Below are 16,158 nucleotides of genomic sequence, written 5' to 3'. Positions count from 1 at the left end.
GCAAACTGTGGCCGGCATTCTTCTGCAATGGGAATGGAGAAAAAGGCATTAGCAATGTCAATTGTGGCATACCACTTGGCCGCCTTCGATTCCAGCTCGTACTGGAGCTCCAGCATGTCCGGCACGGCAGCGCTGATCGGAGGAGTCACTTCATTCAGGCCACAGTAGTCCACAGTCAGTCTCCATTCCCCATTTGCCTTCCGCACTGGCCATATCGGGCTGTTGAAGGGGGAGTGAGCCTTGCTGATCACGCTCTGGCTCTCCAGTCGTCGAATCAGTTGGTGTATGGGGTGCAGAGAGTCTCTGTTGGTCCTGTATTGCCTGCGATGTACTATGCGAGAGGCAATAGGTAGCTTCAAATCCTGCACCTTATGGCTGCCCACTACGGAGGGGTCATCTGAAAGCTCGGGCATGGTGGACAGCTGTTCTTTGCCTGCAGTCTCCACAGCTGCCACCCCAAACGCCCACTTGTGCCCCCTAGGGTCCTTGAAGCATCCCTCCCGCAGAAAGTCAATGCCAAGAATGCAAGGTGCATCTGGACCAGTCACTATGTCGTGCTTTCCCCATTCATTCCCGGTCAGGCTTATCTCAGCTTGCAGTACAGTCAAGTCTTGTGAGCCTCCTGTGACTCCTTGAATGCTTATGGACTCAGCCCCTTTGTACCCCGATGGTATCAGGGTGCATTGGGCCCCTGTGTCCACCAGAGCTCGGTACTTCAGGGCTTCTGAAGTGCCAGGCCATTTCACGTACACATCCCAGTATACTCAGTTGTCCCTGGCCTCCACCTGGCTGGAGGTAGGGCACCTCTAATGGTGGCGGCAATGTCCACACTTGTCACATGGTCCTGTGTTACTAGGGGAAGGGTCTCTTGAGCGAGATGGACCACTCCAGGAAACTGGGGCAGCTCTTCTCCTAGATGAGTTATCCCCGTGGTGCCCACCTTGCAGTTCCCGCACCCTGTTCCAGAGGGCAGAGGTGGGTTGGCCATGCCAGGTGTCCATGTCCTCTCCATGGTCACAGAGGAACCTCCACAGAGACCCCCTTGACATTCCCCGATTGGCTTGGGGTGATCTCCTAGGGGAAGGTCGCCTGTTCCTGATTGCTGAAACCTGGACCCATTCTGAAGGAGAAGGGGAAAAGGAGGCATCGCTCCCCTTTTTCAGTTCAGACATGGAGGTCTTGATCTCTTTGACAGTGTCTTTAGCCATAGTTTCTATGGCTGAGATCAGGGGGTTCTGATTTACGCTGTCCTCATATTCCCTTAAATCATTGGCAAACTCACAGACAGTTTTAGGACTTCCATCCTGTCCAGTCAAGAGTATCCCTCCTAATGTGTGAGCATATTTCTGAGGAGCACCCTGGGTGAGTTTCTTTACGAAGGGCCGTCTCATGGGCACCTCATCTGGGTCCGAAGGGAGCTGGCCATCCCCATAAATTATTTCCATCACGGCCATCTGCCTCAGATACCGAATGCCCTGTTCCATAGTTGTCCATCTAACTGGGGCCCAGGGCAGGTCATCTCTTGAGTGGTACCGGCTCTTGATGGCGTTCAGAATCCGGGCCCAGAGAGTGTGTATTCCATCAAGTTTGGCTAACTCCTTGTCCAGACCAGCATCACGAGTCAGGGAGCCTAAAAGCTTTGCCTCCCTCTTATCCAGGTCCACTGTGTCCACCCCCTTGTCCCAGCATCTCAGGGCCCAGCTTAGTATTGGCTCACCCTCTTTCCTGGCGTAGTCCAGACAAGTTTGCCTTAGTTCCTTTCTGGGCAGCGATGTAACAGTTATTTCCTGGTCTGAATCATCTTCATCCACTGCTGGGTTCTGTGAGCTGCTGGGGCCTGCTGAGGTTCCTTCCTCACCATCCGTGCTTGGCGATGATTTTTGATTTCTTTTCCTGCGTGTGGTGACCGGTGCTATAGAGACTGCATTGGCAGGAGCATCAGGGGTCAACTGTGGGACTCCTGGTGGTGGGGCAAACCCTTGTGCCTGGGGCTCAGGCTGAGAGCTGGCACAGTCATTACAACCCGACCCCTCCCTCTTTGTGTCTACAGAGTGCTTACAATGCCCACAGCAGACACGCCCCCAGTCATTAAAGAGCACAAAGGAGTGTGTTATCACCCTCCAAACAGCTCTTAATGGGTTAGCTAGTCCTCCACCCAACACGGTCCCAGGAAATGCCACTATAAGGATTACATTTAGGCAGATGGAGCATATTGCAATGTAGAGCAATTTTCCATCACAGGCACTTTTATCTACACCATTGGTTTCATAACTTCCTTCAAGGAAAGTTTCCTATGTTAGAAAAGTTACCACTGACAGTGAAATTCAATGAATTCAAGAGATACATGCCTAACTTAATTGGTAAAGTTTTTATCCACTTGATCAGCATCTCTATCATTAACCACACCACGTGGTAAGTTATTAATTTGTAGATGTGGGTCCAAAAGATCCAGCCAAAAGCCCATGAAAAGGCTTGGACCATCAGGTTCTTTAAAATTGCCATTTCTACTTCAAGCTCCTTTTTCAGAAAAAAAAAAGGTATTGCTTTCCCAATACAAGATTAATTTCCAAGCCCCACGTTGGAGGCGCCAAAAATTGTAGTGGTTTGAGCCTTAACTGAGAGTTAAAAGCTCAAATGGGGAAAAGGCTGAGAATCTCTTCCCCACTTCCCCCCCACCTCCTCCCTCCAAACAGGGAGAGGAGGGAAAAAAAGGTAAGGAGCAAATCCACTAATCAACAATCTGGAGTCAGCTTGGAAGTAGAGAGGCAAATAATTTTTTTTTTCTTCAAATACATACATATATATATATATATATATATATATAGCAATAACAGGGAATAAGGTTCACAAGGACAAGGAACAAGAATGGATGGGAGGGGAATAGAAAAAAAATAATACAAAACCAGTCTGTCTCTGAAGAGGCGCAGAGGCAGCAGGGAGAAGGATCAGGTCCAGCCACGTGGTTGAGGATCAGGAGAGCAGCTGCAGTAGCTCTCATCCAGCAGAGGCAGGAGCCAAAAAGGAGCTCCAACAGCTATGAGGTCCTGCTTTTTATACCCTTGCTGGGCAGGGAGGGGGGAGTGGAACAGACTCAACTTTCCCGGGGGGAGACGCCCTTCTGGGAGTGTAAAGTACCCGCAAGCCCTCCACCCTGCTTTCTTCTTTTGTTTTCAGAAAAAGGTGTTAACCCACCACAAAGGCCAAGAAGCCTTCTCCCTTCCCCCTTGTAAGGTAAAGGGAAAGAAACTTGAAGGCAAAGAAAAAAAACTCACAAGCTGAATTAGCAAAGCAGTGGAGCTATATTTACAAAGCAATGTAGGGAATGCAGGGGAATATTTACAAATTTACAATATCTACAATATATACAAAGATATACAACAGAGCAACACAGAAATGAGAGTAAGCCCCCTCGGAAGAGAGGGGGGTTCCCCACCTCCGCTCTCCCCTCTCTTCCCCCCCTTTCCCCAGAATGGGATAGAAAGAGAAAGAAAAGAGAGGAAAAAAAAGTTAGAAGCAGTTTGTGTTAATTGGAAGGGAGTTAATACAGGCCTTATCAAGTTTGTCAGTTTGAAGGCCGGAGCCTTGGCAGAAAGCCCAGCACAGAGAGCTGCAGCACGAAGAAGAGGCGGAAGCAAGACTGACAGAAAAGTCGTGGAAATGTCCAGTTCACTCCCAGTTCCGAAGGTGCTTCCTCCCACTCTCCCAATGAAATTAGTTTAGACTATTCCTTCCGTTTACCAACTTCCGTCCACCATATTCCCTTTCTTAAGGGGGCAACGTCAACCGGCCACAGTCCACCCCTTCTAAACCATTTCATTGGCTGTTCATACTGTCCATCCAATCCAAAACGATATTTACAGTTCGTGAGTAAAGTTCATAGTCCATTCCGGCTATGCTCAGATGTAGATGATTCAAAAGTCCAAGAGAATCAGAAAATGAGAAAAATGGAAAACAGTTCATTTCTTCACTGACAAAGCGAAGAAAAGGGAAACAGGGATTCTCAGGGTCTCTTAGTTGACTCAGGGCTCTCAGGGATCTCAGGGTTCGTGCACCGTAGATTCCTCGTTGATTCTTCCTTTGGACGCGATGTAGCTGTACAACAGTTCGAAATTAACCTCTTTCAGCTAAAGTTAGATTTCTTTGTGGAATACACTGAATTTCACCATTCTCTTGCATTACCCAATAAGTGTGACCCGGACCTTCAGCTGAAACCACCCCTCGGACAGGTTTAGCCTCTCCTGAGGGCGAAAATACCCAAACAGTTTTACCTAACAGATTCTTTTCTCTAACAACAGGAACTCTATCACCTTCTACTTTCTGTAGCAGATCTGAATGTGCAGGTCCAGCTCGGTTCACTGAACCTCTACTATTTACCAGCCAGGTTGCTTGTGCTAAATGTTTTTCCCAGTTTTTCAAAGATCCACCTCCCATGGCTTTGAGAGTGGTCTTCAACAAACCGTTGTAGCGTTCAATCTTCCCTGAAGCTGGTGCATAGTAGGGAATGTGGAATATCCACTCAATACCGTGCTCTTTTGCCCAGTTCTTTGCAAGGTTGTTCTTGAAATGAGTTCCGTTGTCTGACTCAATCCTCTCTGGAGTTCCGTGTCTCCACAGGATTTGTCTCTCCAGACCGAGAATGGTGTTGCGTGCAGTTGCATGTGGAACTGGATAAGTTTCCAACCATCCAGTGTTTGCCTCTACCATAGTAAGCACGTATTGCTTACCAGAACGAGAACGTGGTAGAGTGATGTAGTCAATCTGCCAAGCTTCACCATATTTGTATTTGGACCATCTGTCACCATACCACAAGGGCTTAAGTCGTTTTGCCTGCTTAATAGCAGCACAAATGTCACAGTCCTGGATGACTTGTGTGATAGCATCCATGGAAATGTCTATGGATCTGTCACGAGCCCATTGGTATGTTGCATCTCTGCCTTGATGTCCTGACGAATCGTGAGCCCACCGAGCTAAGAATATCTCACCTCAGTGTTTCCAGTCGAGATCAAGATTAGAGTCCATGTCTACTTGAGAAACTCTTGCAGCTAGATCTGCCTGATGGTTGTGTTGCTGTTCTTCAGTAGCTTTGCTCTTAGGAATGTGAGCATCGATGTGTCTCACTTTCACTGGAATTCTCTCGATTCGATCAGCAATGTCCTGCCACAGGTTGGCTGCCCAAATGGGCTTTCCTTTCCTCTGCCAACCACTCTTTTTCCAGTTCTTTAGCCAACCCCATAGAGCATTGGCTACCATCCATGAGTCGGTGTAGAGATAAAGCTTTGGCCATCTCTCACGTTCAGCCACGTCGAGAGCTAGCTGGACAGCTATTACCTCTGCGAACTGACTGGATTCTCCTTCTCCATCTTTCGCCTCTGCAACTCGGCGTGTTGGACTCCACACTGCAGACTTCCACCTTCGCTTATTCCCAACAAGACGACAGGAACCTTCTGTGAACAAAGCATATTTCTTTTCATCATCAGAAAGGTCATTGTAAGGAGGAGCTTCCTCAGCACGAGTTACTTTCTCCTCTGGAGGTTTAGCACAGTTGATACCTTCAGGCCAACTTGAGATCACCTCCACTAGACCAGGTCTTTCAAGATTTCCCATTCGAGCTCTCTGTGTTATCTGAGCCATCCACTTAGACCATGTTGAGTCTGTAGCATGATGTGGTGTGGAGCCTTTGCCTTTGAACATCCAATTCAAAACTGGTAATCTGGGAGCTAAGAGAAGTTGTGATTCAGTTCCAATCACTTCAGAAGATGCTTTTACTCCTTCATAGGCAGCTAAGATTTCTTTCTCTTTTGGAGTATAGTTAGCCTCTGAACCTCTGTAACCTCGACTCCAGAAACCAAGAGGTCGTCCACGTGTCTCACCTGGAGCTTTTTGCCACAAGCACCAGGTTGGACCATTGTCACTTGCAGCCGTGTACAAAATGTTCTTAATGTCTGGACCATCTCGGACAGGTCCCAGACCCATTGCTTGAATTACCTCTTGCTTTATCTGGTCAAAGGCTGCTTGTTGTTCGGGTCCCCAGTGGAAATGGTTTCTCTTTCGAGTCACATCATACAGAGGTTTCACAATCTGACTGTATCCAGGAATGTGCAGTCTCCAAAATCCCACTCTCCCCAAGAAACGTAGGGTCTCATGCTTGTTTGTGGGATTTGCCATGGTAGAGACTCTATTTACCACATCCACTGGAATGTGTCGGCGTCCATCCTGCCACCGCACTCCCAGAAACCGAATCTCTGTGGTAGGTCCTTTCACTTTGTCTCGTTTGATGGCAAAACCTGCATTGAGAAGAATGTAAATGATTTTGTTACCTTTCTCGAAGACTTCTTCAGCAGTTTTACCCCAGACGATGATATCATCGATGAACTGGATGTGTTCTGGAGCACCACCTTTCTCCAGAGCATCGTGGATCACTGCATGACAGATGCTTGAGCTGTGGATCCAGCCCATTGGCAATCTGTTGAAAGTGTACTGGATTCCTTTCCAGGTGAAAGCAAACTGAGGCCTGCATTCCTCTGCTATGGGAATAGAGAAAAATGCATTAGCAATGTCTATGGTAGCATACCATTTGGCCTCTTTGGATTCCAGCTCATACTGTAGCTCCATCATGTCTGGCACTGCTGCACTCATAGGTGGTGTTACTTCATTTAGGGCTCGGTAGTCCACTGTCAGACGCCAGTCTCCATTCTGCTTCCGCACAGGCCACACTGGACTGTTGAAAGGTGAATGAGTTTTGCTGGCGACTTTCTGACTCTCCAACTGACGAATCAGATTCTGAATGGGCAACAAAGAGTCACGGTTGGTTCTGTATTGCCTGTGATGCACAGTCTGAGAAGCAACCGGCAATTTAATGTCCTGTATCTTATGTTGTCCCACAACTGCAGATTCATCAGAAAGTTCAGGTCTGGCAGACAGCTTCAATTTTTGTCCATCAATTTCTATAGAAGCTACTCCAAAAGGCCATTTGTAACCTCTAGGGTCTTTGAAACGCCCTTCTCTCAGAAAATCAATTCCCAAAATACAAGGTGCGTCAGGTCCGGTCACAACTGTATGCTTCCTCCATTGTTTACCAGTTAGACTTATATTAACCTCTACCTTACTTAACTCTTGAGATCCACCAGTGACTCCCAGAATAGTTATAGACTCTGATCCCTGATAATTTGATGGCATTATGGTGCACTGAGCCAGAGGCAACTCCAAAAGCTAAAGTTGCCAAGGAAAGCCAGAAGAAGACCAGCTCAGGAGTGGTGACAGGATGCCAAGATGGCTGGGAGCAGGGGAAGGCCTTGGGAGATCTGCTGTTCCAGCCTCCTGTTCAGGGCAGGGGCAGCTGGAGCGGGTAGTTCATGGCTATGCCCACCCGGGCCTTGGAGGAGAAAAGTCCATCTGAATGCAAGAAAATAAGAACTGGAATAGTGTACTGGCAAGAAGAGCCATACTGGAACAGATTTCCCAGAATAAATCCCATGCCAGCTCTCCAGAAGTCACCTGGGAAGCCCCAACCTGGCCAGGACCATGCATCCACAACCTCCTCACATTGCTGGAGCAGGGGACTTGTCCCCTACAGCCCACGGTGCTGATGGACCCTCCACACATTGCTGATGAATCTTCAGCTCAGTGTCATAGCACTATCAGATCATTCTGGTTAGAAAAGACCTTTAAAATCATTGAGTCCAACTGTTAACCCCACACTGCCAGGTCACCACTAAATCATGTCCCACATCTACATGGCTTTTAAACCCCCCAAGGATAATGAATCCACCTCTCCAGCTCTTGGCCACCATATCACTGTAGAGCTTGGGGATCAGTGAGAGATCAGCTGGGGCTGAGATGTACAAGACCTTTGCCCAATGGATAGGCTGGAGATAGGGAGAGAAGCAATGGGTGATGGGCACTTGGACATGGGGCTACCCAAAAAAAGAGAACAAAGGTGAGGACTCTCCTGAGACAACTTGAGTACCAAGGGGCAGCATCCAAGGGTGCAAACAGACTGTCATGGTTCTGTGAGCCCCTCAACAGTCTCTCTGGAGAGAGGAGCTACAGGCTGGGGTCAGAGTGGCTGGAGAGCAGCCAGGCAGAGAGGGACCTGGGGGTGCTGGTTGATGGTAGGATGAACATGAGCCTGCAGTGTGCCCAGGTGGCCAGGAGGGCCAATGGCATCCTGGCCTGCATCAGGAACAGTGTGGCCAGCAGGAGCAGGGAGGTCATTCTGCTCCTGTACACTGCACTGGTTAGGCCACACCTCGAGTACTGTGTCCAGTTCTGGGCCCCTCAGTTTAGGAAGGATGTTGACTTGCTGGAGCGTGTCCAGAGAAGGGCAACGAAGTTAGTGAGGGGCTTGGAACACAAGCCCTATGAAGAGAGGCTGAGGGAGCTGGGACTGCTTAGCCTGGAGAGGAGGAGACTCAGGGGTGACCTTATTGCTCTCTACAACTACCTGAAGGGGAGTTGTAGACAGGCAGAGGTTGGTCTCTTCTCCCAGGCAGCCAGCACCAGAACAAGAGGACACAGTCTCAGGCTGCGCCAGGGGAAGTTCAGGCTGGAGGTCAGGAGGAAGTTTTACACAGAGAGAGTGATTGCCCATTGGAATGGACTGCCCGGGGAGGTGGTGGAGTCACCATCACTGGAGGTGTTTAGGAGGAGACTTGACAGGGTGCTTGGTTACATGGGTTAGTTGATTAGGTGGTGTTGGATGATAGGTTGGACGCGATGATCTTGAAGGTCTCTTCCAACCTGGTTTATTCTATTCTATTCTAAGTTCGCCCCATGGTGAGACCTTCCCTGGGACTGAGGAGGAGGGGAGTGAGATGGGATCAGGCCACAGGGTGCTGTGGGGCAGAGGAGGCACATCTTGGGGAGAGATGGGTGTTGGGAGAGAGATGAGGGTTCACACCTTGGGGCCCCCTGGGCTGTCCTCATCTCCCTGCCTGCAGGGGCATGGGTCTTGGGTCCTCACTGCACAGTGCTGAGGCCACTTTCCTTCACAGGTCAGCACTGATCTGGTGCTGTAGTGGAGGATTTGTACTCTCCAGCTCTTTCCTGTCCTTGTCCCCACCCTTGGTGAGCCCCAGTCCTGTCACTGAGATGCCCCCAAAGCTGAAGCTGCTCTTCACCAACATTAAACACTGTGTGAGGACATCGTCTCAGGTGTGGTGCGTGGGATGGGTGGGCTTGGGGGCTGTCCCACCCACCGCTCCATGGGTTCCAGCTTGGGTACAGGCTCTGCCTCACTGACTTGGGTCTGCCCTGGACCTCCAGCAAGGGTCTGAGTCCCCGAGGATCCCTCACCTCTGCCAGCCTAGAGCAGGAGCTTTGCATCCCAGACCTTGTGAGTGGGGCTCTGTGCCTGCGGCTCTTGCCTGGAGACCGCCTGCAGCCCCCACAGTGCTGCCAGCTTCCCCACCGGGTGTGATGCTTTCTGGACAGCACTGTCCCCTGGGTGCTCTGAGCAAACAGCGAGAGGCTGAGCTGGCTGAGTATACAGCTGGGAACACCATGATCAACACTGGGTCAGGCTGTGCCCCCATCCCACCGGCTGTGCCCCCCGGGAGGGACGAGGCAGTGCTGGATGTGTCACCTGCTTGGTCCCACGCCACTGTGATGTCACAGATGATGCAAAAGGTGAGGGCCTCCTCATGGGGCCGAGGCTGGGGCTGAGCAGGTTCCCTGGGTTCCCTGAGCAAGTTCCCAGCAAGGGCTGGCTGATGGTCCTGCCTGGGACTCCCCATACCCAGCAGCCCTGGTACCCCACAGCAAGTCCAAGGCCACCATAATGGCCAGGGGCTGGGGGGCAAGACCCTGGAGGATGGGCCCATCTGAATGGGAAAGGCCAGGGGTGCTCTGGCAGCCAAGGAGACCCCTGTGCCAGGACTGTGCAAGACCCTTCCCCTGCTGCCACCTGGTTCCTGCCCAGTTGGGGTCCCTGTAAGCAAACAGGCACACCTGGCTGGGCAGGGGACACAGCGGGGGCAGGAGCCAAGCTTATGTAGCCAGGGGAGGGGAGACTCCTTGGCTGCCTCCTGGGGTGAGGGCACCTGGAGCCAGAACCCCCAAGACCAGAAAGACAGCACAGGAGTTGGTGATACAGGGTGTTGCACAGAACATTCCTGTTGGATTCCAGGAAAATTCCATCTTCCAAGAGCACAGCAACCATGTGGCAGCTCCAGCTCCTTCAACATTGCCCCTACTCAGGGCAAGAGGGAGCAAGTGATGCAGCTGAGCCACTGTGGTTTGACACCGCAGGGGCCACAGCAGAGCCCTGGCCATGGAATGGGACATGCACCAGCACCCCTTCCTGTAGGACACAGCTGTGGAACAGGACATGGCACCAACGTCCCCTCTATGGGACACAGCCCCACTCACCTCTCATGGAACATGGCCCAGCATGGCTCCCTCATGGCCCCATGCCAAACCCACACCCATGTAGATGTTCAGGGATGCCGCACACCTCAGGGATGTCACCCTGTCTCCATCACTCTCCAGAGAGACTGTTGAGGGGCTCACAGAACCATGACAGTCTGTTTGCACCCTTGGATGCTGCCCCTTGGTACTCAAGTTGTCTCAGGAGAGTCCTCACCTTTGTTCTCTTTTTTTGGGTAGCCCCATGTCCAAGTGCCCATCACCCATTGCTTCTCTCCCTATCTCCAGCCTATCCATTGGGCAAAGGTCTTGTACATCTCAGCCCCAGCTGATCTCTCACTGATCCCCAAGCTCTACAGTGATATGGTGACCAAGAGCTGGAGAGGTGGATTCATTATCCTTGGGGGGTTTAAAAGCCATGTAGATGTGGGACATGATTTAGTGGTGACCTGGCAGTGTGGGGTTAACAGTTGGACTCAATGATTTTAAAGGTCTTTTCTAACCAGAATGATCTGATAGTGCTATGACACTGAGCTGAAGATTCATCAGCAATGTGTGGAGGGTCCATCAGCACCGTGGGCTGTAGGGGACAAGTCCCCTGCTCCAGCAATGTGAGGAGGTTGTGGATTGTGGTGGGTTTGGAAGGGGTAAGGCCAAGAAGCCTCCTCCCTTCCCCCTTGTAAGGTAAAAGGGAAAAAAAAATTGAAGGGAAAGGAAAAAAAAACTCACAAGCTGAATTAGCAAAGCAGTGGAGCTATATTTACAAAGCAATGTAGGGTATGCAGGGGAATATTTACAAATTTACAATATCTACAATATATAAAAAGATATACAACAGAGCAACACAGAAATGAGAATAAGCCCCCTCGGCAGAGAGGGGGGTTCCCCACCTCCGCTCTCCCCTCTCTTCCCCCCCTTTCCCCAGAATGGGATAGAAAGAGAAAGAAAAGAGAGGAAAAAAAAGTTAGAAGCAGTTTGTGTTAATTGGAAGGGAGTTAATACAGGCCTTATCAAGTTTGTCAGTTTGAAGGCCGGAGCCTTGGCAGAAAGCCCAGCACAGAGAGCTGCAGCACGAAGAAGAGGCGGAAGCAAGACTGACAGAAAAGTCGTGGAAATGTCCAGTTCACTCCCAGTTCCGAAGGTGCTTCCTCCCACTCTCCCAATGAAATTAGTTTAGACTATTCCTTCCGTTTACCAACTTCCGTCCACCATATTCCCTTTCTTAAGGGGGCAACGTCAACCGGCCACAGTCCACCCCTTCTAAACAATTTCATTGGCTGTTCACACTGTCCATCCAATCCAAAACGATATTTACAGTTCGTAAGTAAAGTTCATAGTCCATTCCAGCTATGCTCAGATGTAGATGATTCAAAAGTCCAAGAGAATCAGAAAATGAGAAAAATGGAAAACAGTTCATTTCTTCACTGACAAAGCGAAGAAAAGGGAAACAGGGATTCTCAGGGTCTCTTAGTTGACTCAGGGCTCTCAGGGATCTCAGGGTTCGTGCACCGTAGATTCCTCGTTGATTCTTCCTTTGGACGCGATGTAGCTGTACAACAGTTCGAAATTAACCTCTTTCAGCTAAAGTTAGATTTCTTTGTGGAATACACTGAATTTCACCATTCTCTTGCATTACCCAATAAGTGTGACCCGGACCTTCAGCTGAAACCACCCCTCGGACAGGCTTAGCCTCTCCTGAGGGTGAAAATACCCAAACAGTTTTACCTAATAGATTCTTTTCTCTAACAACAGGAACTCTATCACCTTCTACTTTCCGTAGCAAATCTGAATGTGCAGGTCCAGCTCGGTTCACTGAACCTCTACTATTTACCAGCCAGGTTGCTTGTGCTAAATGTTTTTCCCAGTTTTTCAAAGATCCACCTCCCATGGCTTTGAGAGTGGTCTTCAACAAACCGTTGTAGCGTTCAATCTTCCCTGAAGCTGGTGCATAGTAGGGAATGTGGAATATCCACTCAATACCGTGCTCTTTTGCCCAGCTCTTTACAAGGTTGTTCTTGAAATGAGTTCCGTTGTCTGACTCAATCCTCTCTGGAGTTCCGTGTCTCCACAGGATCTGTCTCTCCAGACCAAGAATGGTGTTGCGTGCAGTTGCATGCGGAACTGGATAAGTTTCCAACCATCCAGTATTTGCCTCTACCATAGTAAGCACATACTGCTTACCAGAATGAGAACGTGGTAGAGTGATGTAGTCAATCTGCCAAGCTTCACCATACTTGTACTTGGACCATCTGTCACCATACCACAAGGGCTTAAGTCGTTTCGCCTGCTTAATAGCAGCACAAATGTCACAGTCATGGATGACTTGTGTGATAGCATCCATGGAAATGTCTATGGATCTGTCACGAGCCCATTGGTATGTTGCATCTCTGCCTTGATGTCCTGATGAATCGTGAGCCCACCGAGCTAAGAATATCTCACCTCGGTGTTTCCAGTCGAGATCAAGATTAGAGTCCATGTCTACTTGAGAAAATCTTGCAGATAGATCTGCCTGATGGTTGTGTTGCTGTTCCTCAGTAGCTTTGCTCTTAGGAATGTGAGCATCGATGTGTCTCACTTTCACTGGAATTCTCTCGATTCGATCAGCAATGTCCTGCCACAGGTTGGCTGCCCAAATGGGTTTTCCTTTCCTCTGCCAACCACTCTTCTTCCAGTTCTTTAGCCAACCCCATAGAGCATTGGCTACCATCCATGAGTCGGTGTAGAGATAAAGCTTTGGCCATCTCTCACGTTCAGCCACGTCGAGAGCTAGCTGGACAGCTTTTACCTCTGCGAACTGACTGGATTCTCCTTCTCCATCTTTCGCCTCTGCAACTCGGCGTGTTGGACTCCACACTGCAGACTTCCACCTTCGCTTGTTTCCAACAAGACGACAGGAACCGTCTGTGAACAAAGCATATTTCTTTTCATCATCAGAAAGGTCATTGTAAGGAGGAGCTTCCTCAGCACGAGTTACTTTCTCCTCTGGAGGTTTGGCACAGTTGATACCTTCAGGCCAACTTGAGATCACCTCCACTAGACCAGGTCTTTCAAGATTTCCCATTCGAGCTCTCTGTGTTATCAGAGCCATCCACTTAGACCATGTTGAGTCTGTGGCATGATGTGGTGTGGATCCTTTGCCTCTGAACATCCAATTCAAAACTGGTAATCTGGGAGCTAAGAGAAGTTGTGATTCAGTTCCAATCACTTCAGAAGATGCTTTTACTCCTTCATAGGCAGCTAAAATTTCTTTCTCTGTTGGAGTATAATTAGCCTCTGAACCTCTGTAACCTCGACTCCAGAAACCAAGATGTCATCCACGTGTCTCACCTGGAGCTTTTTGCCACAAGCACCAGGTTGGACCATTGTCACTTGCAGCCGTGTACAAAATGTTCTTAATGTCTGGACCATCTCGGACAGGTCCCAGACCCATTGCTTGAATTACCTCTTGCTTTATCTGGTCAAAGGCTGCTTGTTGTTCAGGTCCCCCGTGGAAATGGTTTCTCTTTCGAGTTACATCATACAGAGGTTTCACAATCTGACTGTATCCAGGAATGTGCAGTCTCCAAAATCCCACTGTCCCCAAGAAACGTAGGGTCTCTTGCTTGTTTGTGGGACTTGCCATGGTAGAGACTCTATTTACCACATCCACTGGAATGTGTCGGCGTCCATCCTGCACCGCACTCCCAGAAACTGAATCTCTGTGGTAGGTCCTTTCACCTTGCCTCGCTTGATGGCAAAACCTGCATTCAGAAGAATGTCAATGATTTTGTTACCTTTCTCGAAGACTTCCTCAGCAGTTTTACCCCAGACGATGATATCATCGATGAACTGGATGTGTTCTGGAGCACCGCTTTTCTCCAGAGCATCGTGGATCACTGCATGACAGATGCTTGAGCTGTGGATCCAGCCCATTGGCAGTCTGTTGAAAGTGTACTGGATTCCTCTCCAGGTGAAAGCAAACTGAGGCCTGCATTCCTCTGCTATGGGAATAGAGAAAAATGCATTAGCAATGTCTATGGTAGCATACCATTTGGCCTCTTTGGATTCCAGCTCATACTGTAGTTCCATCGTGTCTGGTACTGCTGCACTCATACGTGGTGTTACTTCATTCAGGGCTCGGTAGTCTACCGTCAGACGCCAGTCTCCATTCTGCTTCCGCACAGGCCACACTGGACTGTTGAAAGGTGAATGAGTTTTGCTGACGACTTTCTGACTCTCCAACTGACGAATCAGATTCTGAATGGGCAACAAAGAGTCACGGTTGGTTCTGTATTGTCTGTGGTGCACAGTCTGAGAAGCAACCGGCAATTTAATGTCCTGTATCTTATGTTGTCCCACAACTGCAGATTCATCAGAAAGTTCAGGTCTGGCAGACAGCTTCAATTTTTGTCCATCAATTTCTATTGAAGCTACTCCAAAAGGCCATTTGTAACCTCTAGGGTCTTTGAAACGCCCTTCTCTCAGAAAATCAATTCCCAAAATACAAGGTGCATCAGGTCCGGTCACAACTGTATGCTTCCTCCATTGTTTACCAGTTAAACTTATATTAACCTCTACCTTACTTAACTCTCGGGATCCACCAGTGACTCCCAGAATAGTTATAGACTCTGATCCCTGATAATTTGATGGTATTATGGTGCACTGAGCTCCTGTGTCAACCAAGGCCCTGTACTTCCGAAATGGTGAAGTGCCAGGCCACTGGATGTACACATCCCAATAGATTCTATTATCTCTGTTATCCCTCTCCTCCCCCTGGCGGGAGGCAGGGCACCCCTAGTTATGGGGAACATGCGCACATGTGCATTGCACATATTGTGCAGGGTTATAACTTTGCGTGTTATAACTGGAGCCACTGTTGGAGCCATAAGAGTCATTCTGGGGAACTGTGGAAGTAACAGCTACCCTTCTGGTATTGCTACCTCGGGTTCTGCCACTTTGCAATTCCCTCAGTCTCCTGAAAAGATTAGAAGTTGGTTGGCCATCCCAGCGGTTCATGTTTTCACCAAACTGATCACGCAGAGTTATCCAAATAGTTCTACGTGATTGCCTTGGTGGTCTGTTTTGGAATGACCTGTTTTGGAATGACCTGTTTTGGAATGACCTCCTTGGAGGACGTGTATTCCTCACAGATGAAACTTGTACCCACCTGGAGGAAGAATTGAAATTATCCCTTTGTGCCAATTGGGATATGGAATTTCTAAATTCATCCTTTAACTCTCTTATGCAATTCTGTATATCACCAGACATAGTTTTAATGGCTGAAACCAAAGAACCACGTGTCATGCTATCCTCCAATTGTCTCATTTGATCACTGAATTGGCCAACCGTAGGAGAAGTTCCACCATAACTTCTTGACACAATTCTGCTTGCCAGAATGTTTGCATAATTAGAAGGAGCAAGTTTGATGATCTTTTTAGCAAGACCAATACCCACAGGAATGTCATCAGGATTCAGAGTTTCATGTTCACCATAGAGTAGCTCTCTAACAGCAAATTCTCTCAAGCGCTTAATTCCCTCATCTATGGTAGTCCAGGGTTTAGGATTCCAGGGAAGAACATCTCGGGAAGGGTATCTCAGGGCAACCGCCATTAAAAGGCGTATCCACAGATTAACCTTACCGTGAGCTTCGCCTAGATGTCTATCTATTCCATTGTCCCTTGAGAGAGTTCCTAACTGAGCTGCTGACTTGTCTCCAACTGTTAGAGCTGAAGCAGCTGTATCATAACACCTACTAAGCCAAGCTAGAACTGGCTCCTTATCTGCCCTGGTGAAATCTTTACGGACATTTCTCAA

At 48.9% G+C, this 16,158-nt stretch overlaps 1 protein-coding gene across 1 annotated transcript in view; it reads left to right on the top strand.

Annotated features, from left to right (window-relative positions):
- The window catches only part of TRIM54 (tripartite motif containing 54), a 33,108-nt gene that overhangs the window by 14,981 nt on the left and 1,969 nt on the right, over window positions 1-16,158 (top strand). The gene's annotated exons all lie outside the window — the stretch shown is intronic.

The sequence above is a fragment of the Melanerpes formicivorus genome, unplaced genomic scaffold (assembly GCF_026170545.1).
Source record: "Melanerpes formicivorus ecotype bairdi unplaced genomic scaffold, bMelFor1.0.p_v2 SCAF_9, whole genome shotgun sequence".
In the NCBI taxonomy this organism is placed as follows: Eukaryota; Metazoa; Chordata; class Aves; order Piciformes; family Picidae; genus Melanerpes; species Melanerpes formicivorus.
Note: the sequence above shows the minus strand (reverse complement) of the source record. Positions and strands in the feature narration are given on the sequence as shown.